Here is a 22,316-nt window from a genome sequence, read left to right on the forward strand (position 1 = left end):
ACCCCGTGCTGTTATACAAAGAAAAAAAGTAAACCCAGTAAACATCTTATTAACTCAACCAACACTAATTTGAACTAGAAGTCTGATGCAAATTGAGCTGTATTTACTTGGGCGACACGAAGCCTCTTCAAGAGGACCAAGCATGTACTACCACTTTCGAAGCAATTATTTTTCATACAAAGATGCCTGGGTCCCCTGGGCGGCTCAGTCGTGGTGTCCAACTCTTGATTTCAGCTCGGGTCATGATCCTGAGGTCCTGGGATCGAGCATCGTGTGGGGCTCACCGCCCAGAGCGCGTCTGCTTGTCCCTCTCCCTGCTTCTGTGCTTTCTCAACCCCTCTCTCAATACATACATACATAAATAAAGGAATGAATAAGTAAATAAATCTTAAGGGAAAAAATGGCTACTTGAACATCATTTTTATTTATCTCTACTTGGCAACACTCACCTGAGCTAATTTGCATTAGTGGAAGCAGAAAGTTATAAACTGGATTTATATGCTGGATTTTTAAAGTCCTAAAAATCTTGTTCACCTGGCTTTCATTTTTTTTTCTGTTAAAAATGGACAGAGCCTAAAAACAATATATTTTTGATCTGCTGATGAGTAAAAACAAAGCTACAGACATCTGTAGGGTAAAGCCAACTGATTGAGCAGACGCCAGGCGATTTTTCAGGTTTTTGTAAAGATGACTTTGATAAACTTTATCAGTTTTTTTCTGGTTAGCTGGAGTGATAGGTTTGTAGATAAACTGTAATTCAGATGCTCATTCGTACTTTAATAAAACCTCTTGGTATGTTATGATTGTCTTCTTGAGAATTGATTTCCTTACCGTGAAACAGTGAGCACTTCCTGTTTTAGGTCAAATTTTAGCTGCCTTGAAACAATTTATTAGGAACATTTTGGTTCTTCTAGGCAGAGGAAGGGAATGAATAATTAAACACACACGCAGATACAGAAGGCAATAGAGAAAACAGAGGAACAGGGTAAATATGGAACAACACTGGGGTCCCCTGTTCTTGAAATATAAGAAAACGACATTCTAGGTTTGAGTGTGGTTTTGAAGGAGCTCAATCAAAGATCGCCCTTATCCTACTTAGCCCGTAATCATTTGTTTTGGCTTGCTGATCGCATTGCCACACGCAGGCCCGAGGGTTTACTGAAAGAAAGGGATTTCCAGGAAAGGTGACCTCACCACAGAAGCAAGGAGGCCAGGAAGGACTTCAGGGCTGGGGCGCTGCGTTCACACAGGGGTTCCTGTAGGGACCTTCTTATTGTGTCAATAGGGCGGCCTTGCACCCGACTGGAAGCAATGAACAAAGGCAGGGGACCGTGGCTGAGTCCTGTTCACTGCAACCTTTGGACAAAGCAGTTCATTCTCAAGGCCTTGATGCACGACGTGGCAGTTGGACTTAACGGGTGCCTGTTTCCCGCTCGATGATACGATCCTGGGTGACCAGGCCATCAGCGGGCCCATCTCTGCTGCAAGATGGGAGCTCAGCCCTGCACCGTGGTCTGTGGGCTGGCCCTCTGGCTCTTAACCCTGGGTCGGAGAAGAGAGGAGACGATAAGTAGGGAGGCTTCCTAAGAGCTCAGCCCTCTAAAGTACTTAGGAGGATTTTTCTTTGACCTGCTTGTGTAATTGTATCTGGTAAAAAATAAGTTTTTTTTTATTATTAAGACTTTATTAGAGAGAACACAAGTAGGGGGGAAGGGGCAGAGGGAGAGAGACAAGCAGACCCTGTGCTGAGCACAGAGCCCGACACCGGGCTCGATCCCAGGACCCCGGAATCAGGACCTGAGCCGAATGCACATGCTCAACCGACTGAGCCACCCAGGTGTCCCAAATTTCTTTATTATTAATAAAAACAGCATCTATTGAGAGCTTCCAATGAACCAGGCCAGAGGCTATGGATTTCATATGCATTCTCTCAGTTGGTTCCCATGATGACCCTTTAAAAGAGAGGCCCGCATTATTCTCATTTATATACAGATACATTTGGGGGACTCGAGATGCAGAGTAATCAGTGGGTCCCTGGACCCGTAATGCAGAACTCGGGGTCAAGCTCGGTCTATCCTCAGAGCCTGGGCTAGTAACCACTTCCCGATGCCGTCTTTTAAAGTCTCACGCTCCAACAGGGTGCACGTTAAATAAATATAGGGACAATCACCCGGTGGGATTTCACCCCTGGGCCAGTAGAAGGATTCTGTGCGCAGCAAAGAACAGGCCCCCGTGAAGTGAAAAAAGAGAGTGATGGAACAGGATCCCTCTGCCCCAGTAGGCCCTGGAGAAACACGAGGCACCTGCATGGGCACAGGGAGATGTTTTCATTCACTGGGGGGTAGGATTGTGGGCGATCACTTTGGTTTTTCCCTCTTCGCCTCGGTATCCCGTTCATGTGGTGTTTGTAATGTGACACAAAATAAATAATACTTAAAAAAAAAAACAAAACAAAACCCAAGGGAATGGATTTCTTGATCGATGCATTTCTCGTAAGAATTTGCGAGAGCGGAGACCTTAGGTACCTGTGGCAGCTGCCACGGCGCCCTGTGCCGGGGAGGGGCTCGTTCCCGCCGCTCACCTTCCCCGCTGCCCTGCTCTGTATGTGTAAGAAAAGGGGACGCGGCGTTTGGATGACAGCCTGGGCCTCGGGTACTCCCTGTGCAAGCAGCATGGATATTTCTGACTGTCCTTTTGATTCTAGTTGAAGCTGCTTGCCACAGGCATCTCTTAGCAGATTGCTTTGTGATTTATGCAGGTCTAGAGGAGACCAAGGATCATTTATCTTCAAACCAGGAAAGAGATGAAAGCAGCTCGGTAGTAAAATTTCCTGTGGAGTTAGATGAGAGCATCAAAGGGAAAAAATGTCATTGTTTCATGAAAAACTAGGAAACGTGAGTCAGTTTCTAATGTCACAGATATTTTCCTGTGAAGAGTTCACGTTAAAAAAAAAAAAAAAATCTCTCCAAAAGGATAAAAACAACCAGAGCAGTGAATTAGGGTGATTCAAAAGCGACGACTTCAAAACATGGCCTTTTGCAGAAGGTTAAAAGGAAAATAAAGGAGAAAGGGCGGCAGGGGGGAGGGGGGTGGGGATCTTCAGCCGACTCGAGCCATTTGTAATTATTTTTCCCACGATTAAATCTCATTTTCTGCCCTTGCTCCAATATCGGAGCACTATTCTCACTTTAAGAGGAAAAAACCCCTGTTTCCCAGAAGGGATACTCGTGTGGCTGCGCATCCTTTGTTCTCTCCTGTGCCTCTCCCCTCGTGCTCCCTGGCTCCGCACCCCTGACAGCCTCTGGAAAAATGAGGCAGCCCCAACTGCTCGGTGCTCGCTGCTGATTTGTCCGGTGCTCCCCGTGTTTGGCACGCTGTAAGGGTCCTGCTCCTTTGAAGTGTGTTCCACAGATTCGGAGATATTTAAAACACTGTGAGGCCTGGAGACCAAAAAAAAAAAAAAAATGTTGTGATCGGGACATTTGTCACCGTGCATAGGAATATCAGCTTCCCACCAGACAGAAGGGATATTATAGGTTTCTCCCCGGCTACTGTACATGCCATAAGTAAGACAACGATGCATGAAGCTGAACCGGCTGCCAAAAATAGATCACGGAGAAAAATTTCTCCCATGACAATTGGCTGTGATCCTAGGGGTTTTCCCTTTTACTCTGAAACCTTGAATAGTATTTCTTTTCTCTCTTTTTATGTTTCTCCCCTCCCTCCCTTCCATTTCTTCCATCTTTCTCTTTCTTTCTTTCTCTTTCTTTCTTTCTTTCTTTCTTTCTTTTTCTTTCTTCTTTCTTCTTTTTCTCTTTCTCTTTCTCCCTTCTCTTTTTCTTTCTTTCCCTTCTTCCTTCCTTCTCTCCCTCCTTCCTTCCTTAATAAACACACCATGATTTTTGTCTTGAAATCCCTAGCAAATGAGATCACAAAACTGAAGTGTGGATTTAGTGGGGTTAATCTCGAGGGATACCCAGTGCATCAGCTTCCTCAGACCTCCATCCCCGACTCAGAAGGGCCTGGCAGCCTTGGGTGATGTCATTTCAGTCCTGGGCTGTTGTCATTGCTCAAGAACTATTATTAAACAATCGGGAAGAGAAGGGAGTCCGTCCCAGTGAACATGCTTTAGGCAGAGATCGGGTTATCCCGCAACCAGAGGTTCGTAGGTGAATGCCGAACAGCGCAGTGCAAAACTCCAAACATTCTGCAGCTCGTCAAGACTGTCGATATTGTTGGGCACCTACACCGTGCTGTCTGCACAACTGTCGTCCATAAGTACATGGAGGGGCTAGAGGTTGACGCCACCTGGAGTTGTCCAATCTAAGGTAGAAATATCAGAGTTTGGGAACATTACAGCAAGGGGGCTCTGGCAACCGATGGAACTGGCCTAGAATCTTAATTTTGATGCTTACTACACGTTAACGTTGAGTGAGTGACAGCGTCTTTTTAGGCTCAGATTGCTCGTTTGGAAGACCTTCACCCCTGCCCTGGAGGAGCTGTCATCTGCACTATCTCATTGGCTCTCTTTTCCTGTCAGTGACCTTCCTTTGCATTTATACTTGGTTTTCCCCCAAGATCATGGGAGTCCATGTCTGTATTCTCGGAGGGCCTCCCATGGATGAAAAGATGAGATGAGATCTAGGAGACAGTGGTCTTCAGTAGTTTTATTCATTTATTATTATTTTTTTAATTTAAATTCAATTTGCCAACATATAGTGCATTATTCGTTTCAGATGTAGAGTTTAGTAAGTCATCAGTTGGGTATAACACCCAGCGCTCATCACACCACGTGCCCTCCTTGATGTCCGTCACCCAGTTGCCCCATCCCCTGACCCACCAACCCTCAGTATCCCAGAGTTGAGAGTCTCTCATGGTTTGTCTTTCTCTCTGATTTTTCCCCCACTTTGTTTTCCCTCCTTCAAATGAGTGCAGCGTGTGGAGCCGGTCAAGAGGCGGGGCTAGGGTGGGAGGGGGTCTATTGTGCCGCTCTCCCTGTGTCACAAACCCAGGTGTGCCTGGAGAAAAGGTTAAGGAATGGGAATTTCTGGATACAGTGGGAGGTTGAAGATGTAAAGGTAAGAAGAGGGAAGTAAGGGGATTAGGAAAGGCACCAGGGAAAGTTTCCCTTCACTGTGTGGGCCCCCTTTAAGGAATAGATGTATTTTCTGGATTCTGGTTTATTGGAAAATAGAACGCATTACCAACGTGAGAGCCTCCTACAGTCACACTTGAAAGTCACAGGAAATGATGGGTTGGCGAGTAGAAGTTCCTGGCGATTAAGGAGAGGGGTCTTCAAGTCCTGGACCGTACAGAGTAACTCACCTCACAGATTTGGGTGCTCCGGGCTCTATTCCAGGTATGCATCCACAGCTTTTTATTTTTAGCCATGAACTATTTTCTCCCGGGAAAATTGCAACTGAGGATGAGACTGTGGACCTCTCAGGCGGGACTGAGCCTGGTGGGCGCTACCCGCAAGGGAGGCTGAGCCCGGCACCTGGATCCTCTTAGCAATTTCCCCTGGGAGCCACCTTGTTGAGAAACTGGCTGCACGTAACAGCTGAAGGGGATCTTCAAATTCGGGGAATTCAGAGAAGCTGCTGCCTGGGCAGGAGGGAGTAACAGGAGCTGGCGTTGCTCTACTGCCTAGGATGAAGGCGCCCTTTTGGAGACCTGAGGATGAGGTGAGGAAGGCCGGGATGCTGCGAGGTGGGAATGGCGCAGAGGGCTGGCTGGTCGCGGCTGCCCGCAGGGTTTCCAGGCCCCGGAGCTGGGTGGACCCGCTGGTCACCCTGAGCGCAGAAATGGGCCCGGGAGCGTGGGGTGGGGGCGGCAGGGGCGTCTGCAGGGCAGCTCGTGGAAAGAAGCCTCCGGACAGCGAGGAGATCGTGGGGCTCGGCCGCGGGCCCTCGACATGGACCCGGGTCCTGATGGGCACTGCGCGGGGGGGGGGGGGGGGGGGGGGGGGGTGCTGCGTTCCCGCGGGGCGAGGGTACAGGGAGTGCAGCCCCACGGCTCCCACCCCCCGGAGTCGCCCCTGGTGCAGCAGCCGGGCTGCAAGACCAAGACGAGTGTGGGCGCCAGGGGGAGGCCCGGGGTTCGCCTCCGCGAGGGGCTAAAGCGGTGGGAGATGAGATGGCCGTGCGGGTGCACAGGGGTAGAGGGGCACAGGGGTAGAGGGGCGCGGGTGCACGGGGGCACAGGTGCACGGGGGTACGGGTGCACGGGGGTGCGGGTGCACGGGGGCGCAGGTGCACGGGGGTACAGGTACACGGAGGTGCCAGTGCACAGGGGTACGGGTGCACGGGGGTGCAGGTGCACGGGGGTACAGGTGCACCGGGGTACGGGTGCACGGAGGTGCCAGTGCACAGGGGTACAGGTGCACGGGGGCGCAGGTGCACCGGGGTACGGGTGCACGGAGGTGCCAGTGCACAGGGGTACAGGGCACGGGCGCGCGCCTTCTCAGCGTGCCTGGAAGCTGCTGGAAGCGGCTGCGGTTGCGCTCACCGCCCACGGGTGCGTAGAACTCCGCGAAGGAACTCGGGGCTGGGGAGAGGACACCGGGTGCGGCCGCGGCGCGGGGGCTGCGGGTGCAGCAGGTGCATCCGAGGGGGCGGCAGGCCGAGGGCCCCGAGCTCCCTCCGACAGCGGGGGGTGGGGAGGGTTGCAGGGCGGAGCTATCGAGAAACCGGGGCCCCGGGGGCCGGCAGCGGCACGAAAGCCTCGGCGCGGGGACACTGGGGCTGGGACCGCAGGGGCTGCCGCCCACCCACGCGGGCCGTGGCCAGGTGCGGGTCACAGGTGCGCGAGCCGTGGAGGCCTGGTCGCCCGGCTGGGGGGGAGGATGGGGCTGGGGCGGTGCCGAGGGCTGGGCAGCGCGGAGGGTCGGGGGCCCTGTGGGGTGCAGAGGTCCGCTTAGGGGAGGCCGTTCAGGGGGACCCCGGGGGCGCAGCGGTTGGCCCAGGGCGTGACCCCGGGTCTCGGGATCAGTCCCGCGTGGGGCTCCCTGCATGGGGCCTGCTTCTCCCCCTGCCTGGGTCTCTCTGTGTCTCTCTGTGTGTCTGTCTCTATCTATCATCTATCTATCATCTATCTATCTCGACAAATTTATTCTATCACGAATAAATAAAAATAAATCTTAAAAAAAAAAGGCATTGAACTAGGTAGGAAGGAGGAGGAAGGAAGGAGGGTCACAGTGCATCATGGAGGAGCTGGCAGGTCAGCTGAAGGGCAAGGAGGGGGAGGCGATGCCAGGCCTAGAGCAGGGGTGGGCCGAGGCGGGCTGGGGCCTGCTCCCCCTGCTGGGGGGCAGACGAGTCTGGGGATCCCCGGTTGGCAGCCTGCACCGGGTGTGTGTGCTTAGAGACCTGGAGTTAGGAGCCCGTGGATCCCGAGCACCAGGGGGAGGGTAGCTGCGAGGAGGGGCCACAGAAGGACTCCGCTCCTGCGCCCTCCCTCACAGCCGGGGCCCTGAGGAGGCAGAGGCCTCTGCTGGGTCTCTGTGTAAGGCCGTGCGAGACCCTCCCGCTCTGCAGGAAACCATGTGTGTGGAGATGATTCCACGCAGGTGTCGGGCACCCCGCGTGGCAGCCTGCGACCCACCGACCGGGGGTCATTCTGCAGGAGGTAAACGCCCAGGTGGAGACCCTGCGAGGCCTGCGGTTAGTGTGGAGGGCCGAAGCTCACATGGAGGGGCGTCCTGCGAGTGACAGCCGGCCCGGGGCCTGGGTGCAGCTGTGGCTCGGAGATGTGGGGGACCCCCCGGGTGAGGCTGCAGCCCAGAGACCCCAGGACTCTGGGTGTGGCTGCAGCCTGGAGACCCTGGGGGACCCCAGGTGTGGATGCAGCCCAGAGACATAGGGGCCCCAGGTGTGGCTGTGGCCCAGAGATGCAGCGGGGGGCCCCCCAGGTGAGGCTGCGGCCCAGAGATCCCAGGGCCTCCCTAGGTGCGGCTGTGGCCCAAAGACCCCAGGCCCCCCTCCCCGCATGCAGCTGTGGCCCAGAGACCCCCGGGGCTGTGTGTGGATGCGGCCAGCATAGCCGCGGAAGGCCCCTGGATCCTGAAGTCCAGCTGGAGGCTACGCGCTCTTTCCCAGAGGAGGGAGGTGCTGAGGCCTGGACCCCGGCTACAGTCCCAGGGCGCTGGTAGGGGCTTGGGCCGAGGGGAGCACCCGGGTGTCCCGACTAGTCCCTGGGCCTTCCCATCACCGTGAATGTCATCAGCCGTGACCGTGCACTTGGGGATCATCCCGGTTCTTGCTGAGGGTGCAGACTTCGGTGCCAGTGGGACCATCTGAGGTGCAGTCTGGTCACTTGTCATCTGCGCCGGTCACTCCACCTCCTCGTTTCATATTCTCTGTATTTGTACAACAGGGACAATGGGGTCTTTTTTTTTTTTTTTTTTTTTTTAGCGGCTGTAGTTAGAGATCTAGGTATATAAACTAATAGCACAGGCATTTTTTTTTCTTTTGATGAAAAAGAACTAATTGGAGGGTCCAGGGATACTGTTCAGGCAGGGGAGGACTTTGTGGGGTGCTCTGCTCGGCACCGGGGCGGCTTCTCCGTGTACCGACAGAGCCTGCCGCCCGGTGCATAGGAGGTGCTCCGTAAATACTCAAAATGAAGCGCCGTTCGGCTTTAATGTGATGCCAGGGGCTCGGGCAGGGTTTGCTGGCCACGGCCCTCGAGTGTGGAAATTTCAACGTGGTGTTGGGGGGAGCTGGCTTGTTTACATCAGCAGCAGGGGCGACTGCAAGGAGAGAGGCACTTTTATTTCCCTTGTGGGCCGGCAGTTCATTTTGCTGTAGCAGCTGCTAATGGAAAATAATAAAACCCATTTTCGTCAGGCAGTATCTGGAACACTTACAGGTCAATTCAATGCTCAAAACAGATTGTTACAGAGCATATTAGTTCGTCATCAACATCCACTCTGGTCAGGGGGTTTTTACCACTGGAAATTGAACTTACAGGTCATAGTCTGTTAGGATTCCTGAATATCCTCAAATTCTTATGAGTTAGTGGAAGCCCATGGCCGATTATTATAAACGAACACGCATAATCTTTCCATTTGTTAAAATCGCCAAGGTAGCAAATTAAGCTGTGGAAGAACTGAACTGGAGCAGCTGCAAAAATATGACTTCACTAATATGAAACCTATGTTCCGCCTATTAATTGAGGACCGCGGTCCCCTTCCCGTAATAAATCCCGTCCTGTAACAGCGCCGGGAGCTAACGTCCGCACCACCTTTTACGGCGTGGAAACTGGCGCAGGAGGTGAGATTGCAGGTGTGTTTCTGTGCGCTGCTCTTCCCACGGGCACGTGTGCGTGTGTCGGGGCCGTGGTGTCCAGACACGGAGGTCAGTGAGGGCAGCTGGGGGCTTCAGACGTGAGCCCCGCCGGGGCAGCGGCCTGGCCTGGTGCAGAGCAATCCACCCCGGGCTGCGGGGCCAAGCTTGCCGTTGGCGGACGTAGGTCATGGGCATGTCCCTCTGGGTTTCTGTTTCCTCCTCCGCAACGCGAGGATTTTGGATTAGACGTTCCCTAGGGACGTTTTTCTGTATACTTGAAAAAATCATTCTCGCTGTTCTCTTATTATACAAAATTAATATAGATTCACGGTAAACTCCCCAAAAAAAGAGAAGCAAAAAAGAGTAAAACTCACGTGTGATGCTATAATCCAGGGATACATAGTTAGCATTTTGAGGTCCATTCTTCCAGCCTTTATGTTCACCTATATATAGATTTAAACACACACAAAAAATGGGACCCTCCTATACATGCATCATTTGCTACCCACTCCCCCCCCCCCCCCACCGCTTAACCACAGTGTGGGCCTCTCTATCATGATGTTTAAAAACGGGATCCCCCCAAAAAAAATAAATAAATAAAAAAATAAAAAAAAATAAAAAAAAACGGGATCCCATTGTATGAGTAGGCCACCAAGTTCTTTAATTTGGTATTGTACCAAAATAATTTGGTATTTTTCAATCTTCCTTGGTACCAATTGGTACCAATACCAACCAAGGAAGTACCAATAATTTGGTATTTTTCAATCTCTCGCGATTTTTTATAGTCGTTAGAATGAAAATAATCCTCATGACTGAATCTGTGAATATTTCCAAGTTCTCAGATTAGTGTAAATAGCCCAAAGCAGAGCCGCAAGGTCAAAAGCTACGCGTGTTTGTTAGTTGTTGGATGCGTGTCAGGATTCACGACACGCTTAGGTTCTCGGCTGCGCCTGGCCCTCGGGGCCGGTGAGGCGGGCCGGGCCCGGGGTCCTGAGCTCGACCCTCCCCGGCGGCCGGCGCCCAGTGTGCGGCAGGAGGGCGGCCTATGCGGGCGGCCCGAGCCTCCGGGAAGGACGAACCTGCGCGAGCAGCCTCCAGCTTCCTCCGGGGCAGAGCAGCACAGAAACGGGGGACAATCGGGGTTCGTTTGTCCACAAAATTTCCAGCTGATTCTCCAGGACCCTTCCTGCCCTAACGGCTCTATTCGACTGGTCCCCCCGGTCGCTGGGCACCCGAGCTCTTAGCGCCGGGAGGCTTCGGCAGAGGCCCCGGGCTCGGGAGCGGCCGGTCGCGGGCCCTGCTGAGCAGAGGCCGCTGGAGGCCACGGCGCCGCTGGCCGAGCCGGGGGTCGGGAGAGCCCTCGGGCGGGGGTTCGCCTCGACTCCCATCAGCACCTGAGAGAGAACATCGCAAATTAGCTGAGCAAATAGGGTCACAGGTATCGACTCCTGTAATCAGCCCCCGGGAAGGCCGGGGATTTGAGATTCTCGCTTCTTTTTTTCCCCGCCCTTCTGTTTTCTTTGTCTGTGGGTTGGCTTCCTGCTCTCAGAATTCTCTAAGTTGGTGGTTGGAATTAGGGGGCCTAGATGCTGGTATTTAAATCTCTAAAGTCTTAAATTCGGAGGAGAAAAAGCGTCTCTCCTATCCTTAGGATTGAAAGAATCCCAAGCGGCACCCTGATTGGCCCGGCTGGGGTGGAGGGACCTCATGACCCGCGCACCTGTAGTCAGGGGTTGGGGCTCTTGCCCTCAGGAAAAAGGGTCCTTTTCGGAGGATCTGAACTCGGACTCCCAGAAACAGGGTAGATTGGTGGTTACCAGAGGTGGAGGCTGGTGGGACGGGGACTCTGGTCAAAGGGTACAAACTCCCAGTTATACGAGAAACAACGTAGGACCTGGTGACGCTGGGGTTGATCTTGTAGAGTTGAGAGCCACTAAAGTTTTAAACGTTCTCACCGCGACCGTGCAAAGCGGCAGCCGTGCAAGGTGAAGGATGCGCTCATCTTACCGTGGGAAGACTCCTATGTGTGTGACCAGCTGTTAACTGTGCACCCGAAGCTTACGCAGGGTCGTGCCAACCTCGGAGCTGCAGCAAAGGACCAGGGGTGAGAGGTGGCGCGCACTGCGGGGGGGTGGGGCCTGCGGCGGCCGCTCTAACGGGGGCGCCAGCCGCGGGGGCTCCACTAGGCCAACGGAGGGAACACACCACGGAGTGAAAGGGCGCGAGTGAGAATGGAACGGGGAGTTGCCTCTTTCCTCGCCGTGACCTTGCGGCAACTATTTCATCTTCATCAGATCTCACAGGTGCGGGTGAGGAAAGCGAAGAGGTTAAATTAAGCCCCGCCGAGACCCTAATAGGATTCTAGCACAGGTAATGCGATTCTTGTAAAGCCGCGACCCAACAGCTCAGGCTCCAGCAATGTCCTGGTGTTCAAACAAACAAACAAACAAACAACAAAACAACGCACTAACGTAGAACAAAACTAGATTCAGAATTGAATGTCTTTCCCTGGGTTTCCAGAGGTTGTGAGGACGCCCCCCGCCGCCACCTTCCTGCCCCTGACTTGCTCATCGGGGTGCTGCGGCCCGTTGGCTGGTGCCCCCGGGCCTCGTCTCCCCTCCCCAGCCTGGCCCCGCAGCGCAGAACCCAAGTTCCCGTGGCCTCCTGGGCCGGGAAGCTGGGCTGGAATCCGTTTGAAGGGCGGGTTGGGAGGCGCTGACGCTCGGCCTTGGTCACTCGGTCACTCGGTCACTTGTCTGCGAGCCCGCCCAGCGCACCTGTGACCCTGGCGTCTCTCGGCAGCTCATGTGTGTTCCGTCCCGTCCCCCTGGAGTAACAGAAGCAGAGGGTGGCCCCCCAGGCCCAGCCTTCCCGACCTCTGCTGCCCTACAGCCCCCTGGTCCCTGACGCTCCCTGAAATACCGGGGTTAGGGTCAGAGGCTGCTTCTCTCCTTGCTCCCTGAGGCGGGCCTGTGCCGGGGAGCCCTTGCCCCGCTCCGTCTGTGGACGGCTGCTCCCCCGAGGGCCCCGTGGACCTGGCCACTTCCCCTGACGCTTCCCTGAGGGTCTGGCTGTCCCGTGGGCCTGTCGGTAGCGCCAATGACCGCGGCGTGGCTTGGGGGTGCGGGGGCCAATTCCAGGAACCGAGCTTCTCCCGAGCGGGGACCACGCCTTAGTCGCCCGCTATCCCCCCGGTGCCGGCACCGCTTCTGCCGCCCAGCTGCTCCCTCGGCGGCTTTTTAAATGAATAAAAAGTCGTTTATTCAGGGGCACCTGGGGGGCTCGGTGGCTCGAGCAGGTGACTCTTGATTTTTGGCTCAGGTCACGATCTCAGGGTTGTGAGATCAAGCCCCACTTTGGGCTCCAAGCTGAGCATGCGTGGCCTGCTTGGGATTCCCTCCCCCTCCCTCGCCCTCCCTCCCCCTCCCTCTCCTTCCCTCTCCCTCTCTCCCCCCCTCAAGTGAATTATTTGGTTATTCCTCTACGTAGCAGGGGGCAGTACGCTGAGTGGAAGCTCCGAGCACGAACTGCTCCGGGCAGGAGGGAGATGCTGTAAGTCCTTGAGCAGGGGTTGACATGATAAAATTCACGTTTCGGGAGAATGGATGTGGCAGCAAGATCTGTCATTTGAGACTTTTAGGCCTTAGAATAATTGCTGGTGTTTTGACATTCTTCTGTATCTTTGGGAAAATAAATGGAACTAATATGAAGGAAATTCTTTGGGGACCTTCTCAGAAGTGAGCGTTACTGATTCAGCAAAACAAGGCGCCAGAAAGGATCCCAGCACGGCCCCTCCCCTGCCAAGGCCGTGAGGCTCCGAGGCAGCCACGCTCTCCTGACCTCCGCGTGACAGGCCCCGAATTAATGGGCAGATCCTCTTTTTTTCTGTTTCCTTGCTGCTTCGCAGGTTTGCTTATGCGCACTCCACCGAAGGTCAGATTTACGATGTGGTCTGATCTCTCCTGTATTTACAACTCTACTACCTTCTTCTGGTAGTGAATTGGTTCCTTTATGATCGGTTCACCTTTGACAAAGGATTTTCAACCATCCCGTAAGGATTTAACCTGTTATCCAAACACGAAATGCTCTCTGATCTACACACGTCCTATTTGGAATCTCCAAAGCTGATTGCTCTTGCCTGGATTGTCCCCGCGTGAGTCCTGCCGACCTGTCTGAGCGGGCGTTAGAGAGCTGTGTCCTCTCGCGTGCAATCGTGAAGGCGGAGTGGGTAGGTGGTTGAGCAGGGGAGGCCGAGGCTCAGTGACTGCTTTGGGGGAAGCCCCAGATCTTCAAAACACGTTCCTGGGGGAAGTTGGACAAAGGGACACCGGTTAGGAAATGGTGAAGTTAGAATTATTTAGGATCATTTAAAATTAAGTAAAATCTACACATCTACTGCTTACTAGGTGCTGAATATTACCAACCATGGAAATCACTTCAGAAACTTCTAGAACATAAGAATTTTTGTTTGACCTACAGAAAGGCGACAGTCAACTGTGTCTTGGGTTGAAATTTGAGGTGCAGTTGGTTCAATACGAATGCCTTTAATTTGGGCTTGGGCCCTAACGGAGTTTGTGGCTGGATGCTGCTATCTGCAAATGCATAGTTTTCTATAGATTCAAACATTAACTTAAATCCTTCTCTTACATCCCAACGCTAATGATATAATATCATTTATCTGAGCACTTATGTATAAAGATGAAAACATTCAATTTGGGTCCTTCTGTGTTAGCTGCATGGTAGGGAATAAGACAGGATGAAGTGCTCGGCTGCCTCAAGGAAGGAAGGAAGGATCGGAAACCTCGGTGGTCACGGCAGGGGTGTGATTATGCACAGGGAGCTAAAGAAATGGAGAGGAGGAGAATTGCCCAACCTGAGCATCCCGGAGATCACGGAATCTTGTCTTGAAGGTCGCGTGAAGGCCGGTGGAGAGGATGCTGCACAGACTAGAACACTGACTTGTACACCTGTGGTTTGAACACGGCCCCTCCACCACGGTAACCATCTCTATCTCAAAGTAGAAGCTTTGATTCCTGATTATGTTTATGGAGACCAGTTTTCCCCATTTCTTAGGCCTTCTGGTTGCCTTCGCTCTTGCCCCGAGTTTTTCTGCTGTTCATATTTAGATGTGTGTCATCAATTTTCATCAACAGGGAGGATAGGATTACAACTAGGGGGGAAGAAAAAGATATTGATTTAAAATTTCATGTTGAAAAAGACTTAAGTAGGCAGTTTGGTTCGCAGACTCCTGTAAACCTAATGCATGGGAACGTACAGCGATATCCAATTGAAAAGTCAATGGAAAATGATTAGGTTTTGGCGCTGGTGTTTGTTATTTGTATTTTCTGCTTCCCCAAAGCTCATATCCCACGATAAGTTGACCCATGCCTATTTTACCACTAGCAGCTACAATTTTAGGGGGCTTGTGGATCTTTGGATGCAGATTGTGTTTTATTCTTTTTAAAAAATATTTATTCATGAGCCACACAGAGAGGCAGAGACCCAGAGGGAGAAGCAGGCTCCCTGTGGGGAGTCCAATGCGTGTTCGATCCCGGGACCCTGGGGTCATGCCCTGAGCCAAACAAAGGCAGACGCTCAACCACTGAGCCACCCAGGGGCCCCAGACTGGTGTGTTCTAATCAGTTTTTGACTCACTGCTGTTTTAACTGTGAATTTAGAACTTTTCTAAGCTTTGGTTTCCCCGTTCATAGAACGGGAGAGAAATACGTTCATGCTGTTTTAGAATTAAATGACATAACATTGAGCAATGTTAGGTACTGTGCCGGGAACGCAATAGGTGCAGAATAAATGATAGCTTCTCTCATTACCCTCATCCCCTCAACAGCATAGGGATCAAATACGTGACACCCCTCTTGCCCGCCCCAGGGTGTCCAACATCATAGTCTGAAGTGCAAATCACGTACCAAAGTGCAAAGGCTTAATCCTTCTATTTGTCACTAAGAGTAGAAAGCCTGGAGGTCCAGTCTGTCCTCTCCAGTGATTGAACTTCTTCTCTGTTACATATCCAGGTATTTTTGGGGTTTGTCCATTTCTCAGGGGGATAGACTTTGTGTAAAGACCTAGACATTAGGGCAGGCTGGCTTGATTAGGGAATGGCAAAGGCCACTGGGGGCTGGAATCTAGGTTTGGGGCTTGGGGGATAGAATAAAAACCAAGACAGCTGAATGACAGGGAGAGTGTGTATCAGATGACGGCAGGAAGTCAGAAGACTGTTTTCCTAAGACATAATCTCCCAAAGTATGTCCCATCATACACCAGGTCTTGAGGTATGGAATAAGTATCCTAGGAGTTCTGACAAGTTATAGGGTAGAAACCAGTTCAGCTAGTCAATGTTGGTTTGACGTGGCCAGGATATGGTTTTGAGTTATTGATAACTCGAGGTGTTAACACTCTATGTTCCACATCTGGTAATGCTCTTCCAGGGACGTGGAACCTCCAAGTGGGTCTAGAAGGTGAGGAAGACTGGTCAAACCCATGTCTGTTAGAAAGTGGCCTTTTGGGTCCTTGGGTATGAAGATTGGGACTGGGGAGTAATGAGGGTGCTCAAGGCAGGTCAGGAGACCAAGTAAGACTCAGGTCTTCAGCACCCAGGGACACACTGAGGACCCAGTTTGGGGGAGGGGGTTCACCTCCCAGGTCGCTGGAGCACACGGCAGAAACGTCAGACATTGGTCTGTCAAAGTAAGAGTAGCCTGGTAGTAGACGCGGAGCTGGGAACAATGGACATGACGCTTCTCGTGTTCTTACAAAGCGTCAGAATTGGGCATAGGTTCTGAAGCCTCTCTTGTCAGGTGTGGGGTCTGAGTAAGGTGGGGGGATCTATGGTCAAGAGGACTGGATCTCCAGCAGCCCTTTAAATGCCTTCCATGCTCATTCTCCCTTCTTGATGGGCCCGTTGCCCTCAGGATGCCTTCCCGTCTTCAGCATGGCCTGCAACTCCATCTCGTTCTGCTCCCTGCTGTCTCCTTCAGCGACTGGTTCCAAATTCTCACCACCTTGTGGTCTGGGACTCTCTGCCGTCCGCCTGCGTGTAGCGCTCTACAGTGCCATTAAAAACTACCACTTATTGAGAGCTTACAGCGTGTGGGACCCTGTGCTTAACACGTGGCTTACGTGATCGGTTGACCGTAATCTATAAGATGGAGCCACTTGGGAATGAGTTCACAAGTAAGTAATAGAATACCCCACTCACCAAGGCTTAAATTTGGACAATGTTTTCTACAAAAAGTCCAGAAGAAGGCGGTTTTTGAATTGGGTCTCTGTGATGCCACTGAAGATTCCAGACTCTGCAGCTTCTCGAATGACAATTATCCTCACATTGTGGCCTCATGGTCATGAAGTGGGCGCTGTATCTGCAGGCCTCCTGTTGACCTCTCCCTTTCCCTAGGGTGTGTGAGCTGACTTATTTAGAACACAGAGCCTTCCCAGAAACGCCCGGGCTGTTTTGGTTCTTGTTTCATTGATAAGAATTGTGGCCTGTGACCTTTCCAGGTTGGAAAGTTGACTATTTAATTTTCTGATCTCTATAGTTGAGGATGGCAGGGATGAAATGGGTTGAAGGATGGGTGTTAGGTTAGCTGACCTTGAGGGCCCATCGTGGTTGGCACTGTTACTCCCATATTGGGCGACAAAGCAGATCAGGAAGCTGAGTTAACTTGCTTGGGGTCGCATAACCAGTGGGTGTTAGAGGCAGATTTCAAGCTGGCTTAGTGTCCCTCAAAAGCTAATGGGAGTTCCCCCATCCCACAGAGTCTCCTTCTCAAATTTCCAAAGTCCAGTTGAATTCAATCTATGTTGACTGAGTGGACGTCTCTACCCAAAGCACTGCACTGAGATCACAAGCGGATATACAGGTCATCAAAGCTTTGCCCCGATCCTCCAGCGATTAATCATCTCGATGGAGGGAGATGCACATGGATGTCACCAATTCAAGGTGGACCTGAATGGCCATGTCAGTGGGGTGCACACAATGAGTCGTGGGTGGGCTGGGGAGGGAGCATGGAATCCTGCCTGGGGCAACCCGAGAAGGCTTCCTGAGGAGAGGTTTGATCTAGGCCGTCTGTCTGCAGAGGTGTCTTTTATGAGCACTGTAGTTCTTGACTCTGTCTTCTGTGAACCTCAGCTAAGGCCCACACAGCCTCGGTCATCTCGGGCGTAGCTTGTCTGAGATTAACGCAAAGACATAATGTCCAAAAGTAAATCAACCGACTGTCCTGTCGGTTCCTATTTTAATGTTCCCCCCAAATCTCATCATCTTGGACTTTCGACCAAAACCAGATCTAGTCTATCAAATTAAAACTCCTGAAGTAAAACATTTCAAAACAGAGTAACCGCAAAGCCATTTAAAATAAACTTAACCTGTTATATATTCTCCTAAACAAGCTAGTGTGTCAGGTGCATTCCATAAAGGAAAGTTCTTATGTTCCAGTTACACAGGAATACAACGACAGTTGAGCCGATTGTACCCCGACACACACAAAGGTAGTATAAGGTACCGTTCTTTCCATGGGGGGATAGCTAGTTAGGGTGAATGTGGATACAAGTGAAGTGAGAAGACCTTTAATTATAGATTTTAGCCTCCCCGTCCCCAGAGAGGGCAAAGCACACGACCAGAGCGTCCACAAAAGGGAGAAAACAATGGCTAAGGGCGTGTAGAAAACTGAAAGCCACAGCAATGCAGGAGAAAACAAGGACTCCTCACGTTCTCTTTGCTCAGTTAGCAAAGAATTAGGATGAATCCAGGGGCAAGGATGTGGTGGGCTGGCAATGCCAGTTTTAGGATCCTAAAGGAAGCAGATGAGCAGCATATGCCAAGAATACCAAGACACCTACGATGCTTAGCCTCTTCATTCCACCGGGATCACACAGAGACAAACTCCCCTACAGAAGTAACATGAAACATGGGCAGGAATGGATGCACAAATATGCATGTTACGACATCATTATGAAAATGAAAATGTGGGAGCACCCGAGTGGCTCAGTCGGGTGGGCGTCGGACTCCTGATTCTTGACTCGAGTCATGATCTCCAGGTCCCGGGATCCAAGCCCCATGTTGGGCACTGTGCTCAGTTCGGAGTCTGCTTGGGATTCTTGCTCCCCCACTTGCTTGTTGGCCCTCTGAAAATAAATATTTAAAAGAAGATGAAAATGTGGGGATCCCTGGGTGGCTCAGTGGTTTAGCGCCTACCTTTGGTCCATGGTCCTGGAGACCCAGGATCGAGTCCCACATCAGGCTCCCGGCATGGAGCCTGCTTCTCCCTCCTCCTGTGTCTCTGCCTTTCTCTCTCTCTCTCTCTCTCATAAAATAAAATAAATAAATAAATCTTTAAAAAAAATGAAAATGTAAATACCCATAATGGGGGTTTGGTGAGGCACATGGCGTGTCTGCAGGACAGATCAACGCTGTAGCCAATGTGAAAACATTCGCAGACCTAACAATTTAGAGACGTACTGGGTATACGTAGCACGATTACAACTGTACAAGAAATCTGAAAGGAAATGTCAAAAACGTCAACAGTCTTTGAGTTGTGGCATTCGGGAAACTTTTAAAGATATTTTGTGTCTTCTGAGTCTCCTGCACTTGAGTCACGTGATGTTTCCGATGAAAGGATGCTGGTAAGCGTGGGCCCTGTGTCCACAGGTGAGGGCCGGCATCCCCTGCCTCCCCTCCAAGCCTCAGGCCTTGCTGCCGGACCTCACAGGCAGGTGGCCATGGGGCTTGGCGGTGCCTGTTCAGAACATTGTCGGTTCCCGTCAGCCGCCTGCCAGCACCGTCGCGGGGCCGCGGGCTTCCACGGGCAAGGTGAGGCGGCCTAAGGCAGCCACTCCGGAGGGCTCTCCTGCGGCCGGGAGGCCGTCCGCCTGTCCCTGTTCTGGCTGAGTGACGGAGCACCCGGGGCAGGAGGCCTCTGTGCGGCTCCGGAGGGCACCTGGGCGGGGTGTCGGCACCGTCCCTGGGGAGTGCGGGCCGCTGGGTGATGGTCGCCTCCTCGGGGCCTGCTGTCTCCCGCCGGCTGACGCCCTCTCTGCTGGCTGTGAGCCTGGGGCGCTGTGCAGCGAGGTCGTGACCATCTCCACGTGGCACCGGGGAGGTTCCCTTTGATGGGGCGGCCTCAGCTCCGCCTGTTGGGTCTAGTGGGGTGATGGTGATGGTAGGTGCCCAGCGGGCGTGCCAGGCTGGTTTCCTTCGGTTAAAATACTGTGAATGAAATTGTGATGAACGTATGCTACTGCCCTGTGCGGTCAGTGTCGTCATCCTCGCCTCCTCGGTGAGGAAAGTGCCCGAAATCCCGCCCGAAGACTAGAGAGTGAGCCAGGATTGACGCGCGAGGCCTCACACCTCCAGGGCCTGGCCCGCTCACAACCGTCAGCCCACCCTTTCTCAGACGCCAGTCGTTCCGTGTCCCTCTTCCCAAAGCCGCGTCCCATCCCGCATTGCTTTGTTCCATGTTTTTCTTTGTCAACTTATTTTCCCCCCAATTACGCCTCATACTAAGCAGCTGTGGGCACAAAATCGTGGGTCTACTGGGCACTAGACTGTGTTCCGAAGCTCGCCCTTGCGACGGTGGGGCCTGGCCGCCCATGCACCCCAGCCCACCGCCTTCCCTCGCGGCCCGCTGCCCTCTGGCCGCCTTTGCTGGAGCCTCACTGGCTCTACTTCTGCCCTATTGCACTCCCCCCCGAGGCGAACGGTTGATCAAAGGGAGGCCACCTTGTCCTGTCCCCTTCCGTGCAGCGCCAGGACGCCTGCCATGCTCTGCATGGGGGTGGCCACCCAGTGTCCGGACTGGAACTGCCGGGCTTCTAGAGCCAGAACGGCGGCTTTGGCTCTTCCAGAGGGTTGGCCTGCAGACTCCGTCGTCACCGAGCTTGTGGTGTCTGCGTTGGGGAGACGGGGACCCTCCCGGGGACGCCGTGGTTTGCTCTACGTGGCCCCGGCTGGAGGGCCTGATGTGGTCAGCCGTGCACTTGGCCGTAAAACCTTGATCCGCTAGGAAGTGTCCCAGGGAGAAAGTAATTTCCCTTCCCCCCATGCTCTGAACGGACGGTGCGTGCACCATATGCAGCCCCAGGAAAACCGGCAGCGGAAAAGCTGCCTCCGCGCAGGACGCCGAGCTGGGAAGGAGCGGCCTTGGTCGGTGGCCCTGCTGCGCCCGCTCGTGACCCCCGGCAGGTGCCGCCTTCCTGGGCCTGCCATCTCCCGTCTGTAGCCGCACCTTCCCGGGGCGGGGGCGACAACACAGTCACCAGGGACCTCCGGTCCACGGTCGTGGCTGCGACGCGTCTCAGGCGGGGTGAGGAGGTCGAGGCCACGAGCTCTGCGCTGTCGGGCCTCGGGTGCCCAGCTGTCCCCGAGAGGGGTGCAGCGCACGGGTGCCTCGGCCCGCTCAGCCCGTCAATGGACCGCAGCAGCCTTTGTTTCCATTAAGCTGCAGAAACGTCGCATTCGGTGGTTGCGCTGATGCAGAAGTAAAAGGGGGCAGTGAAGGAACATGGGGAGCAGGGGGAGCAGGCCGGCCCCGAGCAGCGCTGGAGGGGAGCGTGTGGCCAGGAAGGGCACCAGCGCCGGGGATCACCACCCAGTGTCTTGGTCATTGGCCCCAAAGACCCAGGGTGTGCGGGAGACACAGGGTGGTCAGACCCCATCGCCGCAGCCCTGAGTGTCCCGAAGAGGTGGCAACGAGGAGGGGTCACTGGGCCTTCCTGCGATGCTCGCCCTGTCGGAGGCGGGGGCTCCACTCTGGTGTCTGTGAGCCCCGAACAGCCCCCCGACTTGGGGACGACGGTTCGGAGCCGAGTTTCTAGTAACAGCTGTGCTTTACGCGCACGGCGTCCTATCAGAGATGTCCCCTCCAGCCCCGCCACCTGCCCTGGGGAAGACCCTACTCCAGTTTGGCTGATAGCGGCTCGGCTGAGCGGGGGCAGCCGCATTCCCCAGGCGGGCACTGCCTGGAGGGGGGAACCGGGGCCTGCGGGACCCCCACCCGCCTGCTGTCGCGGGCTGGCTTTGTCTGCACCCAGTCATCCTCCTTGGGGTGTCAAGGGCTAAGAGCCTGGTGTTGCTTTTCTTTCTTTTCCTTTTCCTTTTGATTTTTTCTTTCAAGTAGGCCCCATGCCCAGGTCGGGGCTTGGACTCCGACCCTGGGATCAAGGGTCCCGTGCCCCACCCACCGAGCCAGCCGGGCGCCCCTGCCCCTGGGTGCCAAACCTCGGCAGGCCGTTCAGAGATGGAAACCCGTGTCCCCGAATAAGGGGTTTGAAGTTTATTACATTCAGTTATCATCCAAATAGATCTCGGAAGTCACTTAATTGGCCCTCATGATCATTAGTCAGCTGTTTCCAAGGAAACAACGCGATTATTGCTCCAAATAGACCCTTGTGCCTGCCTGTCCCGCGCACCCGCACAGCAGCGGGGCAGGTCTGGCAGGAGGGGTCCCCGCCTTCAGCGCCGGTCTGGGCTGCAGGGCCCGGTCCTGTTGCCGCCCCCGACGAGCCCGCCGCCGTTTGCAGGTGGGCAGCGGTGGTGCCCCATGTGGCTACGCTGGGGTCACCTGGCCGTGGCCGTCCACCCGCAGACCATCAGGGCCCCGGGGCTGGGACGCAGGGGTCAGCATTAACAAAAACCCACGACTCCCCAGGCGTGTGCGCGGGCACCTGAATGGCTCGGAAGCCTCGCGAGTCCTCCTGGCCGGGCGCGCGCAGTCCGTCCTCACAGGTGGATGCCACACCTGCAACCCTGACGCTCCAGTGGGCGGTGGTGCGGCGGGGCCCAGGGCCGGGGGCGGGGCCGGGGTGCGCAGCCGGCGGGGGCGGGGCCAGGTGGGTCACAGCTGGCGGGGGCGGGGCCTAGTGGGTCACAGCACGTGGGGGGCGGGGCCTAGTGGGTCACAGCTGGTGGGGGCGGGGCCTGAAGACAGGCTGCGGCCTGGGCCCGCTTCACGGGTTTCCCTTATCAAATGGTCCCGGTAGGGGCTGCTTGAACATCGGTGCTCCCCACCCCACCCCTCC

General features: G+C 54.0%; 2 long non-coding RNA genes across 9 annotated transcripts in view; one reads left to right on the plus strand and one right to left on the minus strand.

The window, feature by feature from the left end:
• Positions 1–2,411, plus strand: part of LOC140622336 (uncharacterized) — a 31,093-nt gene extending 28,682 nt beyond the window's left edge. For both annotated transcript variants that reach the window (XR_012022112.1, XR_012022110.1), the window contains one exon: positions 235–2,411. This is a non-coding gene — a long non-coding RNA (uncharacterized lncRNA). The remainder of the gene's footprint in view (positions 1–234) is intronic.
• LOC140622334 (uncharacterized) lies at positions 660–22,098 on the minus strand. Of its 7 annotated transcripts, none has more exons than XR_012022102.1 (8): positions 21,963–22,098; positions 14,161–14,457; positions 11,008–13,589; positions 10,367–10,681; positions 9,662–9,730; positions 3,290–3,440; positions 2,582–2,830; positions 660–1,542 (listed from the first exon to the last, which is right to left on the minus strand). It is a non-coding gene; the product is annotated as an uncharacterized lncRNA (long non-coding RNA). The 7 variants fall into 7 exon arrangements; XR_012022107.1 differs by lacking the exons at positions 660–1,542; positions 2,582–2,830; positions 3,290–3,440 and adding an exon at positions 8,473–8,749 and having other exon boundaries at positions 11,008–11,133; positions 11,295–11,372; positions 11,493–13,589; XR_012022106.1 differs by lacking the exons at positions 660–1,542; positions 2,582–2,830; positions 3,290–3,440 and adding an exon at positions 8,472–8,749 and having other exon boundaries at positions 11,008–12,114; positions 12,210–13,589.
• Between the last annotated feature and the right edge of the window lie 218 nt (positions 22,099–22,316).

This window comes from Canis lupus, chromosome 31 (genome assembly GCF_048164855.1).
Source record: "Canis lupus baileyi chromosome 31, mCanLup2.hap1, whole genome shotgun sequence".
Lineage (NCBI taxonomy): Eukaryota > Metazoa > Chordata > Mammalia > Carnivora > Canidae > Canis > Canis lupus.